This window comes from Rhipicephalus microplus, chromosome 3 (genome assembly GCF_043290135.1).
Source record: "Rhipicephalus microplus isolate Deutch F79 chromosome 3, USDA_Rmic, whole genome shotgun sequence".
Classification (NCBI taxonomy): domain Eukaryota; kingdom Metazoa; phylum Arthropoda; class Arachnida; order Ixodida; family Ixodidae; genus Rhipicephalus; species Rhipicephalus microplus.
Window position 1 is genome coordinate 150,167,441 of NC_134702.1, and position 27,720 is coordinate 150,195,160.

Below are 27,720 nucleotides of genomic sequence, written 5' to 3' on the forward strand. Positions count from 1 at the left end.
CTGGGGCAGAATTACTGCAGGAGTTTAGTGATGTTTGTAGCTCAGCTAAGGTGAAAGGTTGGTTTTATGCCTCGTATTTCGTACACTGGTATTCTAGTTCCTGCTTTTCTAATTTTGCTTTATATCTTTGAAAAGCTTCTGTATAGTGGGACGAGCTAGAGACCTGCTCGTAGTGTGCACCGAGGAAGTTCGCTTGATCTTCCAGGCTATCACCCGGTGTGTTTACGAGTGGGAGTGAGTGTACTTGTCTTCCTGCTACCCTACAAACCATGTTCCAGACTTTAGCCTCTTGGGTATATGAATTATTCCCCGAAAAAAACTTGTGCCAGCTTTCTCTTCTGGCCTGCCGACGCGTTCTACTGGCCTGAGACTTCATTTTCTTAAAAGTGGCAGGATTTTCGGCTGTCGGTGAGTTCCGAAGCACCCTCCATGCTTTGTTTTGCTGCCTGCGTGCATTTTGCCATGGCACACGTCTTTTTCGATGATGTCCATTCGTTTGTGGTATGCATTTGTTGCTGCATCGATCAGAGACGCTGTAAAGTAGTCGACAGCCGCATCAATGTCTTAAGTGCATATGTCGCACCAATTTATATGTGTGATGGTATAAAACTGTTCCTAGTTGGCTTTGCTTAATAGCCATTTTGGAACCTGGGGCGGGCATTCAGTTGATGTAGGTGTGCTCAAAACTACGGGAAAATGGTCACTTCCGTAGGGATTAGTGATGACTTTCCAGTGAAGTAGAGGCACAAGCGAGAGAGATACTATGCTTAAGTCTATTGAGGAATAGGTATTGTTAGCGAGGTTATAATAGGTTGGTTCTTTCCAATTCAGGAGACACGCGCTTGAAGAGAGAAGAAACTGTTCAATCAGTCGACCTCGGGCGTCACAACAAGAGTCGCTTCATAGCCTGTTATGTGCAATAAAGTCCCCTAGAACAAGATAGGGTTCGGGAATTTCATTCATCAAGGACTGGAATTCATGTTTGTGTAGTTGAAAATGTGGAAGTATGTATATAGAGCAAACTGTGACGAGTTTGCTGAGAAGCACGACTCGAACAGCCACTGCCTCAAGAGACGTTTGGATTTTCAAGTGTTTACATGCTAAACATTGCCTAAATATAACAGCTACACCTCCAGATGATGCCACGGCATCATCACACTTTTATCGGAAAATATTGTAACTGCGTAAAAAGTTGGTGTGTTTAGATTTTAAGTGTGTTTCCTGTACACACAGCACTTTTGGTAAGTGAATGTGTAGACGTTCTTGGACATCGTCGAGGTTTGTGAGAAGGCCTCTGACATTCCATTGTACGATCTGTGTTTTCATATTTGATGGAAACTGGTGCTGTGTGTACGGAAATGAAGTGGCTGTTCAAGTGGGAAGTTGTAACTTAAGTAGCAGGGCCGTCGTTGGGCCCTGTTATTGGTTTCTTGGTTCTTTTAGCGTGCTCAAGGGAGCCACGCCGCATTTCCGGCACCTAAGGTACCGTGTTTGTGTCCATTGCCTCAGGTGAAACACTGGACGCCCGCATATGCAAGCTGCTGTTCGGTATTTGCGACCTCGCCTGGTGAGACGTGGTCGATCGACCCGACGACCCTGAAGTCGCCTGAGTCTCTAGCTTGGTAGGTGGAGCAGGCTTGGCTGCTTCCACCATGGGGGCGGCCACCACATCCGATGGCTCACTTTGCGTGGGCTTAGGTGGTGGTGGAGGGTGATGCTACGCTGCCCCCTGACGCACTGCATCAGCGTAAGTTGTGCCGTGAAAAGCCGACCACCTTCGGCGTGCTTCCTCGAAGGAGATATTTTCGCGAATCTTCAGTGTAATAATGTCTTTTTCTTTTTCCACTGTGGACAAGAGCTTGAATATGACGCGTGGTCTCCGTCACAGTTTACACAGTGTAGGGTTTCATTACATTTGTCAGAGATGTGACCTCGGGCACCGCATTCGGCACAAGCAGGTCGACCAGGACAGCTCTGAGAGCCATGGCCGAACCTTTGACACTGGTAACCTCCGCGGGGGTTTGGTATGTAGGGTCTGATGATGATCATGATATATTGCCACTAGTGCAAGAAACTATTATTTCCACAGATGCTGGCATGCTTGTATGTGCCGCTGTTCAGAAGAGGACAAAGATGCGCGTGCAGAGAAAAACAATAGTCGTACTGCCGTTGTTCGATCAGTTTGACATTCTTCTGTGCCATTACCAGCAGGTTACAGTTACGTTGTAACGTGACACTGGTGGAGGTGCTGGGTAATAGTCTATGCACTGTTACCACGAGGAAGATCTCGGTCCCAACATCGACGCCTTAGTAGAAACAGCCAACCTTCGACGCAGTCGGCGGCAACTAGGCCTACCACCCCAGTTCAGCCCTCTTCCGGAACGCTCCAGAACCATGGCATATGCGACAACTGCAAGCCAGACTGAACAGACCGCGACTCTGCCAGCACCATGGCTACCAGCCTCTCGAACGCCAAAGCCTTTCCATGGGGAGCCCCACGAAGACGTTGAAGACTGGCTGGACCAATACGATCGAGTCCCCGTCGCCAACGAGTGGAATGAGCACCGGAAACTGCGGTATGTCTATTTCTACCTGGAGGATTCGGCGCGTATATGGTTCGAGAATCACGAGGCCACCCTGACAACCTGGCCAGTGTTTTGCGCTCAGCTGCGGAACACGTATGGTAGCGCTGACCGGAAAGAACGAGCCGAACGTCTCCTCAATTCTCGCAATCAACGACCCAATGAAAGCGTGGCCATGTTCGTTGAGGAGATGTCTCGTCTGTTCCGTCGAGCGGATTCTGAAATGACGGAAGACAAAAAGGTGCGCATTCTGATGCGGGGTGTCAAGGAGCAACTGTTTGCAGGACTTGTACGAAACCCACCAGCTGCCGTGGCAGAATTCCTCCGTGAAGCGACGACAATGGAGCGAATGCTTAGACAGCGGTCTTCGCAGTATGAGCGGTCCGACAACCTTGCATGTCTGTCAGCACCCTTGGTAACACCCGATGTCACGAGCGTGAGAGACCTTGCTGAGCTAGTCCGTAGCATTGTACGCGACGAGCTGCAAAAGCTTCACGCAGTGCCTTCACAGCCTCAAGTGGCTGCTCTGACAGACGTCGTCCGTGAAGAGGTGCGGCAGCTGGTACGACCATTAGCGCCACCTCCAACCGAAGCTCCTCTGCTAACGTATGCGGAAGCTGTACGTACTCCTGCACCAGCAGCCAGCTATTTCCTCCGACCGACTAGCCTGCAGACGCCACAGCACTTCTCGGGCGGGCCACGCTATGAAAACCAACGACCGACTTGCCCGCAGATGCCGCAGTACTTCTCGGGCCCACCACACTATGAGAATCCGCGACCTAATTTGCGGAAATCTAGCGTGTGGCGCGCTTCCGACAATCGGCCACTATGCTACCACTGTGGTGAGCCAGGTCACTTGTACCGGGAGTGCTCGTACAGACAGATGGGCCTACCTGGATTTCGGCCAGACGCTCGTCGGCCCAGGGACGGCGAACGACCCCGCGCCATCGCAGAATACTTGGCAAGTCTACCGTCTCCGAATCTTCAGCGACGTCAATCACGTTCTCCGTCTCCTCAACGCTCTACGTCCGCGAATCAATACTCCACTTTCGCCGATGTTGTTGCGAGACGATCCGCTAGGTCCCCAAGTCCACGCCGGGGAAACTAGAATCAGCGGCCTCCGGGGGTGGGACCGCTGTTAAGCTATCGTCAAAACAGCCTCCTCCGACCCTTCCACCGCCCTTCGACGATTCCTTTCAGCCGACACCACACATCGCTGACGAACCCGTTTCTGCTGACATTGCCATTCGTGTCGACAACCATGCAGTGACTGCTCTGGTCGACACCAGTGCCGACTACTCAGTTATCAGCACTGAACTTGTGGCTGAGCTCAGGAAAGTCACGACTCCTTGGGGGCATGGACCAAACCTTCGGACAGCCGGTGGTCATCTCTTGACACCAATCGGGAGATGCACCGCAAGGCTGCAAATCTGTGAGTCTACGTTCGTTGCTTTTTTTGTTGTGCTTCCCGTATGCTCCCGGAAAGTTATCCTTGGCATGGATTTCCTTCGTGAGCATGGCGCTGTTATAAATCTTCGAAACTGCCTCGTAACGTTTGCTGACGACTACGGCCCGAAGTCTAGAGATACTAATCCGCAGAAGACTGCGCTTCGCATTGTCGACGACACCGTCACACTACCGCCACGCACCAGTATGTTCGTTACAGTACAGGGCGACATAGACCATGACAGCCGTGGTATCGCTGAAGCCAACCTTTCGGTGCTCCTGTCTCAGCAAATCTGTGTTGCCCGCGGCATAATTCAATTCAAACGTGGGATGACTGAGTTGTTGGTCACCAATTTTAGTGGAGCATACCAACATTTGGCCAAGCGAACAACTATCGCTCATTTCGAATCCATTGACGATGAAGTGTGTACGACGATAGCCCCAATTTCTACAGCTGTTGAAAGTGACACCGCGGTAGCCGATACAGTCGATGTCAATTCAAAGCTGTCATGTGCACAGAAAGAGCAAATCCGCTGTATCCTCCGCATGTTTAGCGACTGTTTCGCGTCTACATCCAAGATAAAACAAACGCCAACCGTAAAGCACCGCATTGTCACTGACCATGCTGAGAGACCCATACGTCAGCACGCCTACCGAGTATCACAAAAGGAACAAGAGGCTATACGTTCTCAAGTGAAGCAGATGCTCGAAGATGGCGTAATCCAACCCTCGAACAGTCCATGGTCGTCCCCCGTTGTACTAGTAAAAAAGAAGGATGGCACTCTCCGATTTTGCGTCGATTACCGCAAGCTCAACAAAGTCACAAAGAAAGACGTTTATCCGCTTCCGCGCATCGACGACTCACTAGACCGCCTCAGACGCGCCCGATACTTCTCCTCTATGGATTTACGCAGTGGCTACTGGCAGATCGAAGTTGATGAACGCGACCGAGAGAAAACAGCATTCATAACGCCTGATGGTCTGTACGAATTCAAGGTGCTGCCCTTCGGTCTGTGTTCTGCCCCTGCGACATTCCAGAGGATGATGGATACAGTGCTCTCCGGTCTCAAGTGGGAAGCATGCCTTGTTTACTTAGACGACGTCGTTGTCTTCTCCCAAACGTTTGAGCAGCATTTGCAACGACTTATATCTGTGTTTGCTGCAATTCGCACGGCAGACCTATCACTGAAAGCAGAAAAATGTAATTTTGGTTACAACGAATTGAAGTTCCTCGCTCACCTTGTTAGCCCTGACGGTATTCGGCCGGACCCAAAAAAACATTGGCTGTCGCAGATTTTCCACCACCTACCAACAAACGTGATGTGCGTCGATTTTTAGGCCTCTGCGCATACTACAGACGCTTTGTGCAGAATTTCGCAAACATTGCCGAACCCCTCACTCGCCTGACAAAAGACGACGTTCCCTTCGTGTGGGGCCTTGAGCAAACACGCGCTTTCTCCGAGCTCCAGCAGCGTCTCCAATTTGAGCCCTTACTCGGACACTACGACGAATATGCCGACACTGAACTACACACAGACGCCAGTAACATCGGCCTTGGTGCAGTCCTCGTCCAGTGGCAAGGCGGCGTCAAACGCCCTATTGCTTATGCGAGTCGGATTTTATCATCTGCGGAGGCGAATTACACAACAACTGAAAAGGAGTGCCTAGCTGTTGTCTGGGAATATAGCTAAATTCAGACCGTACCTGTATGTTCACCCGTTCAGAGTTGTTACCGATCATCATGCGCTCTGCTGGTTGGCGAACCTTAAAGACCCTTCCGGACGTCTGGCCAGGTGGAGCTTACGCCTCCAGGAGTTCGATTTGACAGTCGTGTACAAGTCTGGCCGGAAGCATACTGACGCGGACTGCCTTTCCCGAGCTCCTCTCAAAACAGCGCCAGGTGATCACGATCTCGACGGCCCTTTTCTCTGCGCGGTTAGTGTATCCGACTTGGCTGAACAGCAGAAGAACGATTCCGAGCTTCGACAATTCATCGAATATCTCGAAGGCCGTACGCCGCATCCACCACCAGCATTCGCCCGCTCGTCATCATCGTTCTGCGTCCGCAGAAATATCCTCTATAAAAGAAACTTCGACCCTTACGCAACTGAGTATCTGCTCGTTGTCCCGCCAGCGTTACGAGCCGATGTCTTGTCCGCCTGTCACGATGAGCCTTCCTCAGGCCACTTGGGATATACACGTACCCTGGCCCGGATTCGCCAACACTACTACTGGCCTAAGCTCAGCCGAGACGTGAAGCATTACGTGAAGACGTGTCACGAGTGCCAGCGCCGTAAAGCACCACATCAGCGCCCAGCCGGCTTTTTGAAGCCCATCGCTCCTCCGACACAACCGTTTCAACATATAGGCATGGATCTACTCGGACTTTTTTTCCCAAGTCTCGTGACGGCAACCGCTGGATTGTAGTCGCTACTGATTACATGACGCGCTACTGCGAAACGAAGGCATTACAACGTGGCACCGCCGTTGAGACCGCCCACTTATTTATGAAAAACGTCATCCTCCGACATGGAGCACCAGCAGTTGTCATAACTGATCGTGGCACAGCTTTTACTGCCCGGATGATACAAGACGTCATGCAGCTTAGCGGCACAACACATCGAAAAACTACTGCATACCACCCACAAAGCAACGGCCTTACAGAGCGACTAAACAAGACGATCGCTGACATGCTATCCATGTACGTTGACCAAGACCACAAAAACTGGGATGAGATCCTCCCTTATGTCACGTTTGCTTACAACACCGCTGTGCAAGAAACAACTGGATTCACACCATTCCGGTTGCTTCATGGCAGGGAGGTCACTACAATGCTGGATGCCATGCTTCTACCAGACAGACACCAAATTAGTGTCAAGACGAACGAATTTATCAGACTGGCAGACGCGGCTCGTAAGCTTGCAGTCGAACGAATCCATAAGCAACAATGCATCGACTCACTGCGGTACAACGCTGGTCGTCGTGATGTCTCTTATCAACCCGGAGAACGAGTATGGTTGTGGACTCCCATTCGACAACGGGCCGGTCAGAAAAGTTGTTACGCCGCAATTTTGGTCCCTATAGAGTTCTCCGTCGTCTCAGTGAAGTGAACTACGAGGTTCTTGACGAGGACATGGCTCGTCAATCCCGCCGTTCACAACAGCCACACGTCGTTCATGTTTCGAGGATGAAACCATTTTACCAACGCTATTTATTCGTCACACTCCCTTGAGTAGACATACAGTGATTGTGAACACCCCATTGTGTACTGCTTATCGTGCGTGTTTTCATCTGGCAATAATGTTATGACATCGGGACGATGTCCTTTGGAAAGGGGGGTAATGCCACTAGTACAAGAAACTATTATTTCCACAGATGCTGGCATGCTTGTATGTGCCGCTGTTCAGAAGAAGACAAAGATGCGCGTGCAGAGAAAACAATAGTCGTACTGCCGTTGTTCGATCAGTTTGACATTCTTCTGTGCCATTATCAGCAGGTTACAGTTACGTTGTAACGTGACAATATGGTGTTTTTTTGCCGCAAAGGCCATTTGATGGCCAAAGAGCGCCAGTTCATGGGACAAGAGATTTGGACAATGATTGTGATTAGCGGCTGTATAAAGCCCATAAAATTCCTCGCAGTAATGCGGCTAAAGACATACAAATAATAAATTCATGACCATGCCGTGAAAGGTGTGTGTAGTGCAAATAGATGATAAAAGTTGATAATAATAAAAACGATGGTGGACATGTATGGCATTAGCACAACTTAGCTCACTCATTAGCCTCACTCGTTCATGCCCTTGCGTCCAAGGGCCAAGAGGCAAGTGCTTTATTGTGTAGCCACCGCAGCAAGAATTTCTCTGGAGAGGTCGTGCTACGGAATGCCCGGGTATAATACATGAAAGCTATGAATTTCTTTTAAAAACGCTAACAATGATTTATGACTAAAAAGCGGTTCCCTACCGACGAACATTGCAGGGTGTAAAGGTATATGTAGTCCATGGGGTGATGGAAAGTGTTGTTTTCTTAGAGTGTCCAATTGTTTGCACTGAATTAAAATGTGAAGAACTGCTAGTGCTTCACCACATCTGTCACACAATGGTGGATCGCCACCGGACAAAAGATATGAGTGTGTCATGTATGTGTGTGCTATCCTGAGCCTCGTTATTGTTACCTCTGTATGACGTGATTTTAGTACTGGTGGCCATTGGCCAAGGTGTGGCTTGATAACGTGTAGTTTGTTTTGTGTGTGTGTATCCCACTTGCTCTGTCTGTAGCCCCTGAGCTTTCGTTTGAGAGACGGCTTAAGATCAAGGGCCGGGATTGATATGGGTGTAATGGCGGTGCTTTCGTGGACGGATGCAGCAAGCTGATCTGCCATCATGTTGCCTTGAATCTCACGGTGCCCTGGCACCCAGCACAAAACATGTTGGTTGATTGTGTAGAGAGTGCATAAAATGGAGTAAAGTGAAACGAGGACAGGGTTTTTTTTTTGCTTTTAAGACTGTGCAGAGCCATTACCACACTCAGGGAGTCTGTATAAATTACTGCTTTTTGTATTTTTAATTGATTGATGATGATGTTTGATGTTTTCTGGCGCAAGGGCCAATTCACAGCCAAAGAGCGCCAGTTCAAGTTACTAAAAATATGGACAATGATTTTGATAAGCGGCTGTATAAGAGCCATAAAATTCCTCGCAGTAAGGCGGGTAAAAACATACATGACCATGCCGTGAAATGTGTGTGTGGTGTGAATAGGTGACAATAGTTGGTGATAATGTAAAACGATGGTGGACATGTATGGCATTAGCACAAGTTCCTCACTCGTTCATACCCTGGCGTCCAAGGGCCGTGAGGCAAGTGCTTTCCTGTGTAGCCACCGCAGCAAAAACCTCCCTGGAGAGGTCATGCTACGGGATGCCCGGGAATATGATAAGAAAATTATGAATTTCTTTTAAAAAAGATAACAATCATTTATGACAAAAAACCGGTTTCCTACCTAACATTGCAGGGTGTAAACGTATATGTTGCCGGTGGGGTAACGGAAAATGCTGTTTTCTTGGAGATTCAAAGCGTTTGCACTGAATTAACATATGAAGGACTGTCAATGCTTCCCCACATCTGTCACACAATGGTGGATCGCCACCGGACAAAAGATGTGTGTGTGTCGTGTATGTGTGTCCTATCCTGAGTCTTGTTAGTGTTACCTCTGTTAGACGTGATTTTGATACTGGTGGCCAATGTCCAAGGTGTGGCTTAATAATGTGTAGTTTGTTTTGTGTGTGTGCATCCCACTTGCTCTGCCAGTATACCCTGAGGTTTCGTTTGAGAGACGGCTTAAGACCGAGGGCCGGGATTGATATGGGTGTAGAAGCAGTGCTTTTGTGGACGGATGCAGCGAGCTGATCCGCCCTCGCGTTGCCTTGAATCTCTCGGTGCAATGGCACCCAGCACACTACAACAAGTTGGTTGAGTGTGTAGAGTGTGCATAAAATGGAGTAAAGTGAGACGAAGACCGGGTTTTTTTGTTTTTAAGACTGTGCAGAGCGATTACCACACTGAGGGAGTCTGTATAAATTACTGCTTTTTGTATTTGTAATTGTTTCATGTGTTTAGCTGCCACAAGTATCCCGTAAGCTTCCGCTGTGAAGATACTTGTGCCTGGATGTAGAGGGCCAGCATCCGAAAAGGATGGGCCAACAACAAGGTAGGACACAGAGGAGTTGGACATGGAGGCATCTGTAAAGAACTCAGGACGTGTGTATTTGTGTTGAAGTTCCAGGAAGTATGTTCGGATATGGGCAATGGGCGCATGTTTTGTAACTTCAAGAAAGGACACATCGCAGTCTATAGTCTGCCAATGCCACGGTGGCGGATATGCTACAGGAGCCATAATCTGATTTCAAGTGAGACTCCAGTTTCCTCAGCTAGACTTTTCAGGCGAACTAAAAAGGGCTGCCTCATCGAAGGCCTGTTTTGAAACAGAATGGAGCTCGACAAATCATTAATAGTAGAGTATGAGGGGTGCTATTTACCTGTTTTCACCTTAAGGAAATCAACACGGGACATGTAAGTTCTTTGCAGATGAAGCGACCACTCATTTGACTCAACGTAAAGGCTTTCTACGGGGCTGCTGCGAAAAGCACTCATAGAAAGGCGGATGCCCAAATGGTGCACGGGGTCCAGCATCTTCACAGCCCTTTGAGTTGCAGACTGATAAACAACAGCCCCATAATCTAAGCGGGTGCGAATGAGACTTCGATACAGATTCATGAGACATTACCTGTCACTACCCCACGTAGTACGTGACAACACTTTTAAAACATTCATGGCTTTTAAGCATTTTGTTTTTAAATACTTAATGTGCGGTACGAAGGTCAACTTGTTGTCCAAGATTGGACCTAAGAATTTATGCTCGGCTTTGACGAACAGACGTTGCCCGTTCAGCCGAATGTCAGGTTCCGAGTACATGCCTCTCTTTCGAGAGAACAAAACACACGTGCTTTTTTGTGGGTTAAGTCAAAATCCTTTTTCATCTGCCCATTTGGAGACCTTATTTGAACCCAGCTGAACCTGCCGCTCACACATGTGCAAGTTGCATGACTTGAAGCCAAGCTGAACGTCGTCGACATATGTACAATAGAACATATTGCGAGAAATGGACAAGTGCAAAGAATTCATTTTGATAATAAAAAGTGTGCAACTAAGCACGCCACCTTGTGGCACGTCTGTTTCCTGGACAAATGTGTGGGAGAGCACACTGCCCAGACGGACACAGAATGTCCGGTTTGACAGGTAACTTTCGATTATATGAAACATTCTTCCGCGCACACCAAGGTGGGACAGGTCTCTTAGAATTCCGAAACGCCATGTTGTATCATACGCCTTTTCGATATCGAGGAACACAGAGAGAAAATATTGTTTATGGACGAAGGCGTCTCTGATCTGTGCCTCAATACGAACCAGGTGGTCTGTGGTGGATCTACTTTCTCAAAACCCGCACTGAAATGGGTCAAGCAAATTGTTTGTTTCAAGGATATGTACAAGTCGGCAGTTTATCATTTTTTCGAATACTTTGCACAAGCAGCTTGTAAGTGCAATAGGCCTATAACTTGAAGCTAAAGAAGGGTCCTTGCCCTCTTTCAAAATGGGAATAATAATAGCCTCTTTCCAGGAGGTAGGGATAGTGACATAAAACCAGATAGCATTGTACAAACAAACTAGAGTTTTTCGTGTTTCGGCTGGTAGGTTTTTTAACATTTCATACACCACACGGTCAGAACTTGGGGCAGAAGTACTGCAGGAGTTTAGGGATGTGCGGAGCTCCGCTAGACTGAAAGCTTGGTTATATGCCTCGTATCTAGTGGATTTGTGTTCGAGTGTCTGCTTTTCTATTCTTGTTCTGTATTTTTCGAAAGTGTCAGTATAGTGGGACGAGCTGGGTACCCGTTCAAAATGTGCCCCGAGGAGGTTTGCCTGATCTTCCAAGGTATCACCTTGAACGTTTACGAGTGGAAGTGTGTGTACTTGTTTCCCTGCTATCCTACCGACCATGTTCCAGACTTTAGCCTCCTGTGTGTATGAATCGATCCCTGACAAAAAGTTCTGCCAGCTTTCTCTTCTGGCCTGCCGCCGCGTTCTCCTAGCTTGAGACTTTATTTTCTTGAAGGTGTCAAGATTTTCGGCTGTCGGTGAGTTCCGAAGCAGCCTCCAAGCTCTGTTTTGCTGTTTGCGCGCGTTTATTTATTTTTTATATTTGGAGTTTAACGTCCCAAAACCACTATATGATTATGAGAGACGCCGTATTGGAGTGCTCCGGAAATTTAGACCACGTGGGGTTCTTTAACGTGCACCCAAATCTGAGCACACGGGCCTACAACATTTCCGCCTCCATCGGAAATGCAGCCGCCGCAGCCGGGATTCAAACCCGCGCCCTGCGGGTCAGCGGAGTACCTTAGCCACTAGACCACCGCGGCGGGGCTTTTGCGTGCGTTTCGGCATTCAGAGTTCCACCATGGCACACGCCGTTTTCCAGGGTGTCCATTTGTTTGTGGGATGCATTTTGTTGCAGCATCAATCAAAAACGCTGTGAAGAAGTTGACAGCAACATCAATGTTCAAAGTACTTATGTCATTCCAACCTAGACGAGCGATGGTATAAAACTGTTCCCAGTCGGCTCTGTTTATGAGCCACTTGGGAACACGTGGTGGACACTGAGTTCCTGTATTTGTGCTCAAAACTACGGGGAAGTGGTCGCTTCCGTACAGATTACTGACGACTTTCGACTGGAGTAGAGACACAAGGGATGGAGATACTAAGCTCAGGTCTATGGAGGTGTAGGTGTTATTGGCGAGATTAAAATAGGTTGGTTCTTTTCGGTTTAGGAGACACGCGCTCGACGAGAGAAGGAGCTGTTCGATCAGTCGACCTCGCGTGTCATACGGAGAGTCACCCCATAGCCTGCTATGCGCATTAAAGTCTCCAAGGAGAACATAGGGTCCGGAAGTTCATCAATTAAAGAGTGTAAATCACGTTTTTGCAGCTGATAGCTAGGAGGAATGTAAATAGTGCAGATTGTGATCAGTTTATCAAAAAGAACCGCTCGAACAGCCACTGCCTCAAGGGATGTTTGGAGTTGTAAGTGTGTGCATGCAATTCCTTGATTCACTATGATGGCAACACCTCCGGATGATGTCATGGCATCATCACGGTCCTTTCAAAATATAACGTATTTGCGAAAAAATTAGTGTGTTTTGAATTAAGGTGTGTTTCTTGTAAATACAGCACTTTTGGTGAGTGTTCGTGTAGGAGTTCTTGGATGTCGTCAATGTTTCAGAGAAGGCCCCTGACGTTCCATTGTATATTTTGAGTGTTCATGGTGAATGCAAAAAATAATGCTGTGTGTACGAAAAGCGAGTGGCTGTTTAGACGGGGAGTTTGAGTTCACTTAACAGGGCCGTCACCAGGCCCTGTTATTTGCTTTTTTGTTTTCTTGGCGCGCTCCAAGAAGCCACGCCGCTCTTTCGGCACCAGGGGTGCCGACGTATCCATTGCCTCCTCGGAGGCACTGGATTCCCGCATGTGCGGGCTGTTAGTTTTGATTTTGGGCCTCGCCTGGTGAGGGGAGGGCTTGAGACCCGAAGACTCTGGAGTCTCTGGTCTCTGTTTGGGAGTAGGCGGTGTAGCCTGGGCTACAGCCGCCTTGGGGGCAGGTGCCACAGCCGACGGCTCGCTCTGCGCGGGCCGAAGGGGTGGCGAGGGCTGGTGCGGCGTTGCCCCCTGACGCGCCGCATCAGCATATGTTGCGTCGTAAAATGGCGACACTCTTCGTCTTGCTTCTTTGAATGTGATGTTTTCTTTGACTTTAAGAGTGATTATTTCTTTTTCTTTCTTCCAGTTAGGACACGAACGCGAATACGCGGCGTGTTCCCCGTCACAATTCACGCAGTGAGGCGTAGTAACACAGTTATCAGATGGGTTGCCGTGGCTACCACATCTTGCACAAGTTTCCTGACCCCAGCAGTTCTGCGAGCCATGACCAAATTGTTGACATTTATAACACCGTCTTGGATTGGGAATGTAGGGACGGACAGAAAGTTTGATGTAACCTGTGTCTATAGATGAAGGCAGTGTGCTAGATGCAAAAGTTAGTATTATATGTTTGGTAGGTATTTCTTTGTTGTCGCGTCTGATGACGATTCTTTTCACATCCGTGACATTTTGCTCTTTCTACCCTTCAATCAGTTCCTGTTCAGACATTTCAAGAAGGTCTGCTTCTAAAACAACTCCGCGTGAGGTGTTCATTGATCTGTGAGGTGAAACAGATACTGGGATATCACCAAATGCTTTGAGACTGCCAAGTTTTTCATAGTGGTGTTTTTCTGGCAGCTCAAGGAGAAGGTCTCCGCTAGCCATCTCTGTAACCTTGTATCCTGGTCCAAAGAGCTCAGTCAGAGATTTAGCAACGAGAAATGAAGATATGGCTCTGGCTTGTTTTGTTGGCTTTTCGTTGTGCACTACATGAAATTTCGGAAAGCATTGTCTGGGTTGGTTGAAAATTATTATTTCATCGGTGCGTCCCCTCTTAAGCGGAAGACGATCTAGGAGATGGGGAAATGCAGGTGTTCCCATAGTAGTGTACTTTTTTTCGGCAGCAATGGCGACCACCCACCATGGAGTCCAACCAGGGGACGCTGAAGCACTTAATAGCATAAGGCTGCAGACGCCAGCCGTACATTGCCACTATAACCAAATATAACTACTCAAGGTTGAGTAATTACACAAGGTTAACCCTTGCCGCCAGGAAAAATCGGAAGTAAATGGAAGAGAGAAGAAGACAGGACCAATTTAAAGATTACAAAAGACTAAGATGTAGGAAGAGAGAGATAGGAAAAAGCGACTGCCGATTTCCCCTGGATGGGTCAGCCCAGAGGTGCCGTCTACGTGAAACCGGGGCCAAAGGGGTGTGTTGCCTCTGCCAGGGGGCCTTAAAGGTCCAATCACCCAGCGTCAGATCAACCCCCACGATCCCCTTTTCCCCAGACACGGCAAAGCCACGCACGGCTAGGCGTGGGAGGGAGCCGAAACTCCCCCGTTAGCTCGGGTCCGTGGTGTCGCAACACACCAAACGCCTACTTGCGCAGGCGCCCCTGCGGGGCTCCATGGGTTGTGTTCATAGGTCTGTGTGGCGTTACAGTGATGGGAGTGTCACCAAAATTTGAAAGATTGTGTAGCTTTTCAAACTGTTCTTTTTCTCGAACTTCAAGGAGGAGGTCCCCGCTGGCCATTTTGGTAACTTTGTACCCAGCTCCAAGAGTTTCTGTGAGACATCTGGCTACTACAAAGGGGGATACAGTTCTGGCTTGCTTGCTGCTTATCTCACTGTGTATAACATGAAAATGGGGAAAGTTTTCATTTGATTGATTGAAAAAGCCAAAGTCTCTGTGTACGCGCTTTAAGGCGGTACGAACACTTAACTAGGGAAACGCTCTATGCATTCCAGTTTAATTTTCTTCGGAAGCGTTGGCAGCCACCAACCAAGAGCCCAACGAGGGGACGCTACAAGTTTGCGGATGCTTAAACTTGCAGACGCCAGCCGTACAACCCCACTATAACCCAATGCGCCTAGACCAAGGTAGGCTATTTGCAAAGGGTTCACCCTAACCGCCAGGAAGTTTGGAAGTAAACGGAAGAGAGTAGAAGACAGGACAGATAAATAGTAAGAGATAAAGACTAAGATGTAGGGAAAGAGAGATAGGAAAAGGCGACTGCCGATTTCCCCTGGGTGGGTCAGCCCAGGGGTGCCGTCTACGTGAAGCCGGAGCCAAAGGAGCGTGTTGCCTCTGCCGGGGAACCTTAACGGTCCAATCACCCAGCGTTGGTTCAACCCTCAGGATCCTCTTTTCCCCGGACACGGCAAAGCCACGCACGGCTAGGCGAGGGAGGGAGTAGAAACCCCCCATCAGCTCGGGTCTGTGGTGTCGCTACACACGAAACGTCTACTTGCACAGGCGCCCCTACATGATCAGACAGGAGGACGAAGTGGCAGACTTATCTTGGCAGTAGCACAGGGTAGCAGCATGGCAAACAGTAAATTAGCAGCCGGTTTCGCCACTCGTGCGCCTTCCAATAGCACCTCTCTTGTAGCGTGCGAGGCAGCCGGGTGAAATGATGTGGAGGACGAATGTTCAGCAGGCGTTTGTTGATCACCCTCAATGTGCTTGGACGTCCTGTAGGGGGGCAGCAAACAGTTCTAGTCAACTACTAGTAAGAAATTCTCCATATGATTTAATGGTCCCCTGAAGCATTCCAAAGAAAGCTTTTTATGCAACACTAAAAACATCATTACATGGCAACTTCATGCATTCATGTTACTGCTGCAGACAGTGACATAGTGGCCGCAATGTTGTTTGCTGACCCAATAGACATGAGTTTGAGCCCATGCGTAGCAGTACCATTTTGACAAAGGCGAAGTGCTAGAAGCGCAAGTGCTGCATAATATCAGGGCATGCTTAAAGAAGCACTGACATCAAATTTTAAAGTCAAGATATGCCAATGATTTGATCGCTTGGTATGAGTAGGCCTTTTTGGTCAAATTTGAATGGCATGGAATGCGAGGAAGTTATTTTAATTCGATGTCAAACAGCGTGGAGAATCAAAGGAGTAAAAACTGTAAATATACTGCCCTGCGACATCAACACAAGAGCTGCGTGTTCGGTGTGATACATTCCACAAATACCACCCTGAGTAACTATACGCTAGTAAAAATGACGTCGACGATCTGAGTGTGTTCAGAGCAGACTCCCAGTCATGCTCTCACTAGTGGCTCTCCTTGCTGTGTTGATGATGATGATATATGGTGTTTTTTGGCGTAAGGGCTAATTTATGGCCAAAGAGAGCCAGTTCATGGGATAAGGAATGTGGATAATGATTGTGATTAGCGGCTATATAAGGGCCATAAAATTCCTCGCGGTAAGGCGGGTAAAAACATACAAGTAATAAAATCATGACCATGCCGTGAAAGGTGTGTGTGGTGCGAATAGATGACAAAAGTTAGTTATAATAAAAACTATGGTGGACATGTATGGCATTAGCACAAGTGCCTCACTCGTTCATACCCTTGCGTCCAAGGGCCGTGAGGCAAGTGCTTTGTTGTGTAGCCACCACAGCGAAAACCTCTCTGGAGAGGCCGTGCTACGGAATGCCCGGGTATATGATATGAAAATTATTATTATCTTTTGAATGCTAACAATGATTTATCACTGATGATGATATACGGTGTTTTTTGGCGCAAGGGCTATTTGATGGCCAAAGAGCGCCAGTTTATGGGACAAGGAATGTGGAAAATGATTGTGATTAGCGGCTGTATAAGGGCCATAAAATTCCTCGCGGTAAGGCGGGTAAGAACATACTAGTATTAAAATCATGACGATGCTGTGAAAGGTGTGTATGGTGCGAATAGATGAAAAAAGTTGGTGATAATAAATACAATGGTGGACTTGTATGGCATTAGCACAAGTGTCTCACTCGTTGATACCCTTGCGTCCAAGGGCCGTGAGGCAAGTGCTTTGTTTTGTAGCCACCGTAGCGAAAACCTCTCTGCAGAGGTCATGCTACAGATTGTCCGGGTATATGATGTGAAAACTATGAATTTCTTTTAAAAACGCTAACAATGATTTATGACTAAAATGCGGTTCCCTACCGACGAACATTGCAGGGTGTAAAAGTATATGTTGTCGGTAGGGTAATGGAAAGTGTTGTGTTCTAAGAGTGTCTAATTGTTTACATTGGATTCAAACATGAAGAACTGTTAATGCCTCACCACATTTATCACACAATTGTGGATCGCCACCGGACAAAAGATGTGTGTGTGTCGTGTATGTGTGTCCTATCCTGAGTCTTGTTAGTGTTACCTCTGTTAGACGTGATTTTGATACTGGTGGCCAATGTCCAAGGTGTGGCTTGATAACGTGTAGCTTGTTTTGTGTGTGTCTGTCCCACTTGCTCTTCCAGTAGTCCCTGAGCTTTTGTTTGAGAGACGGCTTAAGATCAAGGGCTGCAATTGATATGGGTGTAGTGGCGGTGCCCTCGTGGACGGATGCAGCGAGCTGATGCACCCTCACGTTCCCTTGGATCTCACGGTGCCCTGGCACCCAGCACACTACAACATGTTGTTTGAGTGTATAGAGTGTGCACAAAATGGAGTAAAGTGAGACAAGGACCGGGTTTTTTTGTTTTTTTAAGACTGTGCAGAGCCGTTACCACACTGAGGGAGTCTGTATAAATTACTGCCTTTTATATTTGTAATTGTTTGATGTGTTTAGCTACCACAAGTATCGCGTAAGCTTCCGCTGTGAAAATACATGTGCCTGGATGTAGAGGGCCAGCATCCGAAAAGAATGGGCCGACAGCAGCGTAGGACACAGAGGAGTTAGATTTGGAGGCACCTGTGAAGAACTCAGGACGTGTGTATTTGTGTTGAAGTTCCAGGAAGTATGTTCGAATATGGGCTATAGGCGCATGTTTTGTAACTTCTAGAAAAGACACATCGCAGTCTATAGTCCACCATTGCCATGGTGGCGGATATGCTACAGGAGCCATTAAACTGTGTTCAAGTGACACTCCAGTTTCCTCAGCTAGACTTTTTAGGCGAACTGAGAAGGGGTGCCTCATCGAAGCCGTGTTTTCAAAAAGAATCGAGTTCGACAATTCATTATTAGTAGAGTATGAAAGGTGCTTCTTATCAGCTTTTACCTTAAGGAAATAAACAAAGGACATGTAAGTTCTCTGCAGATGACGCGACCACTCATTTGACTCAACATAAAGGCTTTCTACGGGGCTGGTGCGAAAAGCACCCGTAGAAAGGCGGATGCCCAAATGGTGCACGGGGTCCACCATCTTCAAAGCACTTTGAGTTGCAGACTGATAAACAACGGCCCCATAATCTAAGCGGGTGCGAATGAGGCTTCGATACAGATTCATGAGACATTGCCTTTCACTACCCCAAAAAGTACGTGACAACACTTTTATAACATTCATGGCTTTTAAACAATTTGTTTTTGAATACTTGATGTGTGGTACGAAGGTCAACTTGTTGTCCAAGATTAAGCCTAAGAATTTATGCTCGGCTTTGACGGACAGACGTTGCCCGTTCAGTCGAATGTCAGGTTCCGAGTGCATGCCTCTCTTTCGAGAGAACAAAACACACGTGCTTTTTTGTGGGTTAAGTCGAAATCCGTTTTCATGTACCCATTTGGAGACCTTATTTAAACCCAGCTGAACCTGCCGCTCACACATTGCCAAGTTGCACGACTTGAAGCCAAGCTGAACATCATCGACATATGTACAATAGCACATAATGCGGAGGATGGACAGGTGCAAGGAATTTATTTTGATAATAAAAAGTGTACAACTAAGTACACCACCATGCGGCTTGCCTGTTTCCTGGACAAATGTTTGGGAGAGAACACTGCCCACATGGACACGGAATGTCCGATTGGACAAGTAACTCTTGATTATGGAAAACATTCTACCGCGCACGCCAAGGTAGGACAGGTCTCTTAGAAATTCCAAAGCGCCATGTTGTATTATAAGCCTTTTTGATATCGAGAAACACAGAGAGAAAATAGTGTTTATGGACAAAAGCGTTTCTGATCTGTGCCTCGATACGAACAAGGTGGTCTGTGGTGGATCTACTCTCTCGAAACCCGCACTGAAATGGGTCTATCAATTTGTTTGTTTCAAGGAAATGTACAAGTCGGCAGTTTATCAAGAATTTGCAGAAGCAGCTTGTAGGTGCAATAGGCCTATAACTCGAAGCTAAAGAACGGTCCTTGCCCTCTTTAAAAATGGGAATAATGATAGCCTCTTTCCAGGAGGTAGGGATAGTGCCAGAAAACCAAATAGCATTGTACAAACAAAGTAAGGTTTTTCGCGTTTCGATTGGTAGGTGTTTAACATTTCATACATCACACGGTTAGAACCTGGGGCAGAAGTACTGCAGGAGTTTAGAGATGTTCGGAGCTCAGCTAGTCTGAAAGCTTGGTTATACCTGGAAACCCGTTCGAAGTGTGTACCGAGGAAGTTTGCCCGATCTTCCAAGGTATCACCCTGAGTGTTTACGAGTGGAAGTGTGTGTACTTACTTTCGTGCTATCCTACCAACCATGCTCCAGACTTTAACGTCCTGTGTGAATGAATCGATCTCTGACAAAAACTTTTGCCAGCTTTCTCTTCTGGCCTGCCGACGCGTTCTCCTGCCTTGAGACTTTATTTTCTTGAAGGTGTCAAGATTTTTGGGTGTCGGTGAGTTTCGAAGAAACCTCCACGAATTATTCTGCTCCTTTCGCGCATTACGACGCTCAGTGTTCCACCATGGGACGTGTTTGTGGGATGCAGATGTTTGTGGGATGCATTTGGCTGCTGAATTGATAAGGAGAGCTGTGAAGTACTGCACAGCTTCATCTATGCTTAGCCCACATATGTCAGTCCAACATAACTGAGCTTTGTTATGAAACTGCTCCCCGTCGGCTTTGTGTATAAGCCATTTGGGAACTCGTGGAGGACATTCGTATGAAGCTTGTGTACTCAAAACGACAGGAAAATGGTCACTTTCGTAGGGATCATTTAAAACTTTCTATTGGAGTAATGATACAAGTGAAGGAGATGCGATGCTGAGATCTATGAAAGGGTAGGTTTTGTTGGCAAGGTTATATCATGTTGCCTCTTTCCTATTCAACAGACAGGCACCGGAGGAAAAAAGGAACTGTTCAATGATGATTAGTGGGGTTTATTGGCGCAAGGGCCAGATGTGGCCAAAGAGCGCCAGAACGATGATAATGAATTGTACGATGTGCAGTGTAGATAAAAGAGATATGATGTGGCTGTAAATGGGCCTAAAAAACAGTCGCTGTAGGTGCGTAAAAAATATATATATATAGTAAGATTATGGCAATGACAATTGATGTGTGCTATGGAAACATAAAATGGTTTAAAAGTGGTATGTATGTGAAATAAAAACTTGGGATGGAGCACCAGTGCCTCGAAAGAACCCTTAAAACAAGAGCATGGAGGCCTGGGCTCATTAAAGGTTGCTATCACAGCGGTATCCTCTGAATAGAGGATGCGCTATGAACCTGTTTGGCTAAAACATTCAATGTTGGGCTAAAAACATTCAATACTACATCCTTTAAAAAGCTTAAAACAGATTTTGCATCGAAAAGCGGCTCTTCGCCGAGGAACATAGTAGGATGTAGGGGAAGATGATAGCGGTATGCTAAACCAAAGTATTTCTTTCTCTCACTTTCAGCTTCCGGACACTCCAGGAGGACGTGGAGGACGGTTAGCCTCTCACCACATCTACCACAAGTAGGAGGCTCATCGCCCGTCAAAAGAAAGTTATGAGTACCATAGGTGTGTCCTATTCTGAGGCGACAGAATAGGACATCAGTTCGCCGTGTTCTTGTAGCGGAGGACCAGTAACCCAACCGCGGCTTAATCAAATGAAGCTTATTATTTATTTCTGTGTCCCAAAAGCGTTGCCAGTGGTTTCGCAGTTTCTTTCGTAGAAAGGGTTTTAGATCTGTTGCAGGGACAGTAGCGGTGGGGTTAATAGCGCGCATTATAATTGACGTGGCCATTTGGTCAGCTAACACATTGCCCTCGATACTTCTATGGCCAGGTACCCAGCAAATAGTGACATGCTGGTTGGACATATACGCTGTACACAGAACGGAATATAGCTCAATTATTATCGGATTTCTGAATATGAAAAGGGATCTTAATGCATTTACGACGCTTAACGAGTCTGTGAATATAATTGATTTTCGTATGTTTGATTTCCGTATATGCTTCACAGCGGACAATAATGCGTAACCCTCAGCCGTAAATATACTTGTTTCCGGGTGCAGCACGCCGGATTCCGAGAAGGATGGTCCGACGGCTGCATAAGCCACCCCTGCATGCGACTTAGAAGCGTCAGTATAAAACTCTACGCATGAGTAGTTGGACTGGAGTTCTCGGAAATGCATTTTAATATGTGCTTCTGGTGCGTGTTTAGTGATCTCAACAAATGAGGTGTCACAGTGTATAAGCTGCCACTGCCACGGCGGTAAAAGTATCGCTGTGGGCGTAGGACAGAGTTCCAGCAGCGGAACACCCATTTCCTCACATAGGTTTCTCACACGCAAGGAGAACGGCTTTCTCACTGTGGGTCGATTGTGGAAGAGGGTGGCAGCGGTCAGATCGTTTATAGTTGAATAAGATGGATGCTTGATGTTTGCACGCACCTTTATAAAATATGTGAAACTGCTATAGGATCGCTGCAGGTGAAGCGACCACTGATTCGACTCTACATAGAGGCTCTGGATCGGGCTTGTCCTGAAAGCACCGGTTGCAAGTCGGATACCCAAATGGTGAACGGGGTCTAGGATTTTTAATGCACTTGGCGTTGCGGAATGATAAATTATAGAGGCATAATCAAGGCGCGACCCGACAAGGCTTTTGTACAACTTCAAGAGGCACTTTCGATCACTACCCCATGTTGTACGTGATAGGAGCTTTAGGAGGTTCATCGCTTTCAGACATTTCATTTTTACATGTTTAATATGGGGAATAAACGTGAGCTTAGAATCTAAAGTAGTTCCTAGGAATTTATGCTCGCTTCTCACAGAGAGTTGGTCTCCCTTGATCGTAATATTTGGAAGTGGCATTACCCCTCGTTTGTTGGAGAAGAGTACGCAAGTACTTTTCTCGGTGTTTATTTTAAAACCATTCTCATCCGCCCATTTAGAGAATTTATTCATTCCAAGCTGCACTTGGCGTTCGCAGACAGACATATTGCACGATTTGAAACTCATCTGCACATCATCAACATACACGGAATAAAACATCGCACTTGGAATGACTGACTGCAGGGAGTTCATTTTTACAATAAAGAGTGTGCAACTAAGCACACCCCCTTGCGGAACACCAGTCTCTTGGGTAAAAGTTCTAGAGAGAGCATTTCCCACTTTTACGCGAAAGGTTCGGTTAGACAGGTAACTTTTAATTGTGTTTAGCATGTTCCCACGGATGCCCATGGTGACAAGATCGCGGAGAATCCCAAATCGCCATGTGGTGTCATACGCCTTCTCTAAGTCTAGGAATACCGAAAGTACAAACTGCCTATGAATAAATGCATCTCTGATGTATGTCTCTATGCGAACAAGGTGGTCTGTTGTCGACCTCCCCTCTCTGAAACCACACTGAAGGGGGTCTAGTATACTGTTACTTTCTAAAAAGTGGATTAAGCGCCGGTTTATCATTTTCTCATATAGTTTGCATAGACAGCTTGTTAGCGCTATTGGCCTGTAGCTGGCGGCCAAAGACGAATCTTTGCCTTGTTTAAGTACTGGGATGACTATAGCTTCTTTCCATGACAATGGAATATACCCAGCTGCCCACATGTTATTGAAGAGAGTTAGGAGTGTTTTTAGTGCTTCGGGGTGAAGGTACTTGACCATTTCGTATGTTATACGATCAACACCTGGCGCTGAGTTGTTGCAGCACGCAAGAGATGCCTTAAGTTCAGCTAATGTAAATGGGCAGTTGTAAGACTCACTGGATGGACGTTTACATTTAAGGGGCTGTCGCTCTTCGCGTTCTTTGAATTTTAAGAACGTTTCTGTATAGTTTGATGCACTTGATACGTATTCAAAGTGTTCGCCTAGGCAGTCCGCCTGCTCCTCCAGGCTCTCCCCTCGGCTATTTACCAAAGGTAGGGGGTGTGTCTCCCGACCCATTAACTTGTTTACCCTATTCCAAACCTTCGCTTCGTCGGAGTAAGAATTTATACCGGAGATGTACCTATTCCAACTGTCTTTCTTTGCAAGACGACGCGTTCTTCTGGCTTGGGACTTAACCTGTTTGAAATTGTTGAGGTTTTCAGCTGTTGGGTAATTTCGGAGTAGTCTCCAAGCTTTATTTTGTCTATTGCGCGCTTTCCGACAATCGTCGTTCCACCATGGAATGCGACGTTTATTGGTCATTCCATTGGTTTGCTTGATACATTTCACTGCAGCGTCAATAATAAAACCTGTTAGGAATGCTACAGCATCGTCTATATTAAAATCAGCAATCTCATCTCCGTCTAAAAATGTGATTTCTCGAAACAGTTCCCAGTTGGCTGACTTGGTGTTCCAGCGAGGAAAGTCAGGCGAGCACGTATCTTCTTTTGTTAACTTTAACATTATCGGGAAGTGGTCACTCCCAAAGGGGTTCTTGAGAACAGACCACTCCAGATAAGGAATTAGTGTACTCGAGACAATACTCAGGTCTATAGAAGAGTATGTGTTGTGCGTAGTGCTATAATATGTTGATTCTTTTTTGTTAAGTAAGCATGCACCTGACGAAAACAGAAAGTGTTCTATTAGGCGTCCTCGTGCATCCAAACGGGAGTCGCCCCATAAAGGATTATGTGCATTTAGATCACCAACGACTATATATGGCGGAGGAAGTTCATCAATGAAGCTTTGAAATTCTGTCTTTGAAAGTTGATAGCACGGAGGAATGTAAATAGAAGTAATTGTTACTAGCTTCCCGAACAGCACTGCTCGGACAGCAACTGCCTCAAGAGAAGTTCGGAGGTTTAATTGCTTACAGGCCACACCTTTATCAACTATTATAGCGACACCGCCCGACGAGGCGGCAGCGTCGTCACGGTCTTTGCGGAAGATAGCATATTGCTTTAGAAAATTTGTTTGTGTGGACTTAAGATGTGTTTCCTGAACACACAGCACCTTTGGAGTATGTTTATTAAGGAGTTCTCTAATATCATCGAGGTTATGGAGAAGTCCTCTCACATTCCACTGTAAAATCTGCGTGTCCATTTTGGATGTGTTTTGTGCTGTGTGCTCAAGGATAGAAAATTAGCTCACGGACCCTTTCCAGGGGCCATGACACGAGATTTTTCTTTTTTAGATCGGTCGACGGAGTCGCGCCGATCCTTAGGCGCTGACTGCGCCCTCACGCTCGGTGTTGTGTCCATTGCCTCTTGCGAGGCGCTGGACAGGCGCTCTTGCGAGCGCTGCATTTGTTTTGAGGGCCTCGCCTCAAAAGACGAGACCTTCGGGGCCCCCAGCCCAGAGGTTGGTGGGTCTTTCTTAGATGGCGGAGCAGCACTGGCTGCAACCGCCGAGGGGGCGAATGGCGTCACCGCTGGCTCACTACGCGTGTGCCAGACAGGCGCCAGGGGCCGTCGTGGCGCTGCCCCCTGACGCGCCACTTCGGCAAAGCTAGTTTCTGGTAGGCAGGACACCTGCCTTCGTGCCTCCTTAAATGAAATATTTTGTTTTACCTTAATTGTGACAATTTCCTTTTCCTTTTTCCAGCACGGGCATGACCGCGAGTATGCGGCATGTTCCCCATTACAGTTCACACAGTGAAGAGAGTTTTCACAGGCATCTGATGTGTGCTCTTCAGCACTGCATTTCGCGCAAGTTAGGCGGCCTCGGCATTTCTGTGAACTGTGGCCGAATCGTTGGCATTTAAAACATCGGAGGGGGTTTGGTATATATGGCCTAACTCGAAGCTTGATATACCCAGCCTCAACGGAGTCGGGCAGTACACTTGAATTGAAGGTAAGTATCAGGTGTTTAGTGTGGACTTCTTTGCCATCACGCCTCATGCTGATTCGTTTTACGTTTATGACATTCTGTTCGCTGAAACCCTCCAGGAGTTCAGCCTCTGTCAGCCCTAACAGGTCATCATCTGAGACAACGCCACGGGTGGTGTTCATGGTTCTGTGTGGGGTTACTATTAATTTGTTATCTCCAAATTTCACAAGGTTAGGCAATTTTTCATATTGTTTCTGGTCGCGGAGCTCCAACAGGAGGTCACCACTTGCCATTCTCGAAGCTTTATATCCTGGGCCAAAGATTTCCGTCAAAGACTTTGATACTAGAAAAGGTGAAAGTGTTCGCACTGATTTGCCGGGTGTGTCAGCGTGAATAACATGAAATCGGGGAAAAGATACTTTCTGGTTACCAAAAAACTGGAAAACTTCATCGGTGCGCCCTCTTTTCTGAGGGCGATCAGGGAGTGGGGGGAAGGAACAAGCCATATGTAAATGCTTACTTTCGGCAGCGGCGCCAGCCACCCACCATGGAGTCCTACAAGGGGACGCTGGAGGGTCTGTAAGTACAGGCCCCGCAGACGCCAGCTGTACGCCACCACTATAACCGAATATGGTGTATCCAAGGTAGGATAGCCACACAGGGTTAACCCTTGCCGCCAGGAAAAATCGGAAGTAAATGGAAGAGAGAAGAAGACAGGATAGATTTAAAGACGAGAAAAGACTAAGATGTAGAGAGAGAGAGAAATAGGAAAAGGCGACTACCGATTTCCCTTGGGTGGGTCAGCCCAGGGGTGCCGTCTACGTGAAGCCGGGGCCAAAGGGGTGTGTTGCCTCTGCCGGGGGGCCTTAAAGGTCCAATCACCCAGCGTCGGCTCAACCCCCAGGATCCCCTTTTCCCCGGGCACGGCAAAGCCACGCACGGCTAGGCGTGGGAGGGAGTAAAAACTCCCCCGTTAGCTCGGGTCCGTGGTGTCGCTACACACCAAACGCCTACTTGCGCAGGCGCCCCTGCGGGGGGAACTGTTCAATGAGACGACCTCGTGCGTCGCAGCGAGAATCACCTCATAGACTGCTATGAGCATTCAGGTCACCAAGGACCAGATAAGGTTCGGGTAGTTGATCTAATAAGGACTCGAATTTTCGTTTTCCAAGACGGTGGTGTGGGGGTATGTACTGAGAGTAGATGGTGATGAGCTTGTTGAAAAGAACTGCTCGAACAGCCACTGCCTCTAGTGTTGTTTGTAGTGGTAAATGTGCGCATGCTACTTTTTGATTAACAATAATGGCTACAGTGCCGGATGACGCCGCAGCATCATCTCTGTCCTTTCGAAAGAGAACATACCGACACAAAAAATTCGTGTTTTTAGATTTTAATTGAGTTTCCTGTACACACAGCACTTTCGGCGAATGTTTGCAAAAAAGCTCCTGACTATCATCGAGATTTCTAAGTAGTCCTCTGACGTTCCACTGTATTATTTGTGTTGCCATATTGGAGGTAACGTAATGCTGTGTGCAAAGAAAAATGGATGTGTCTGCTTCTTAAGACTCAAGGAACAGGGCGGTCGCCGGGCCCCGTTATTGGCTTTTTATTTCTTTTGGCGCGCTCCAGGGAGCTACGCCGATTTCTTGGCACCAGGGATACCGTGGTGTTCATTGCCTCCTCAGAGGCACTGCGTGCCCGCATTTGCAAGCTGATGTTTTGGGCTTGGGGCCTCGCCTGGTGAGACGAGGCCTTCATATCGGCCGACCCTGGGGTCTCCTTCACCTCGGGGGGCAAAACCTTCGGTCCTCTTGGGCTAGAGGTCGAAGGAACCTCCTTTGCTGCTGGGATACCATGGCTGCTGCAAAGAGCTTGCAGCGGCCGTGGGTGTCGCCGTGTTCACGAGTGGCAGGGCAGCCTTGGCTGTTCCCACCGTGGGTGGGGGCATTGGCAACCGCCTGGGCACACTGTGCTTGGCATGGGCAATTGCCGCAGGCCGTTGTAGTGCTGCCCCCTGTTGCACTACATTGGCGAACGATGGTTTCTTTGTGGAAAGACCAGATACTTGTTGACGGGATTTTCGCAAAGTGATGTTTTGTGTGATTTTGATTCTAACAATTTCTTTTTCCTTTTTCCATGTTGGACAGGTTCGCGAGTATGCAGGATGGGCACCATCGCAGTTTGCGCAGTGGGCCCCATCCTCCACCTTACACTCGTCTGTGGCGTGTCCTGTGGTGGCACACTTTCCGCAGGTGAGTTGGCCGCGGCAACTCTGAAAGCCGTGACCAAAACGCTGGCATTTGAAGCAACGTCGTGGGTTGGGAATGTAGGGTCTCACATTCAACTTCAAGTATCCTGTTTTGAGATGTTCAGGCAGGGTACTGGTGCAAAACTTCACAATTATGTGTTTTGTTGGGATTTTCTTCTTAACACGCCTAATTTTGATTCTTTGTACTTGTGTCACCTGCTGGTCCTTCCAGCCCTCGAAGAGCTCGCCTTCAGTCAGGCCAAGCAAGTCTTGATCAGATACAACGCCTCGGGAAGTGTTGAGTGAGCGGTGTGGTGTAATTGAGATAGAAATGTTTCCAAACGATTCTAGT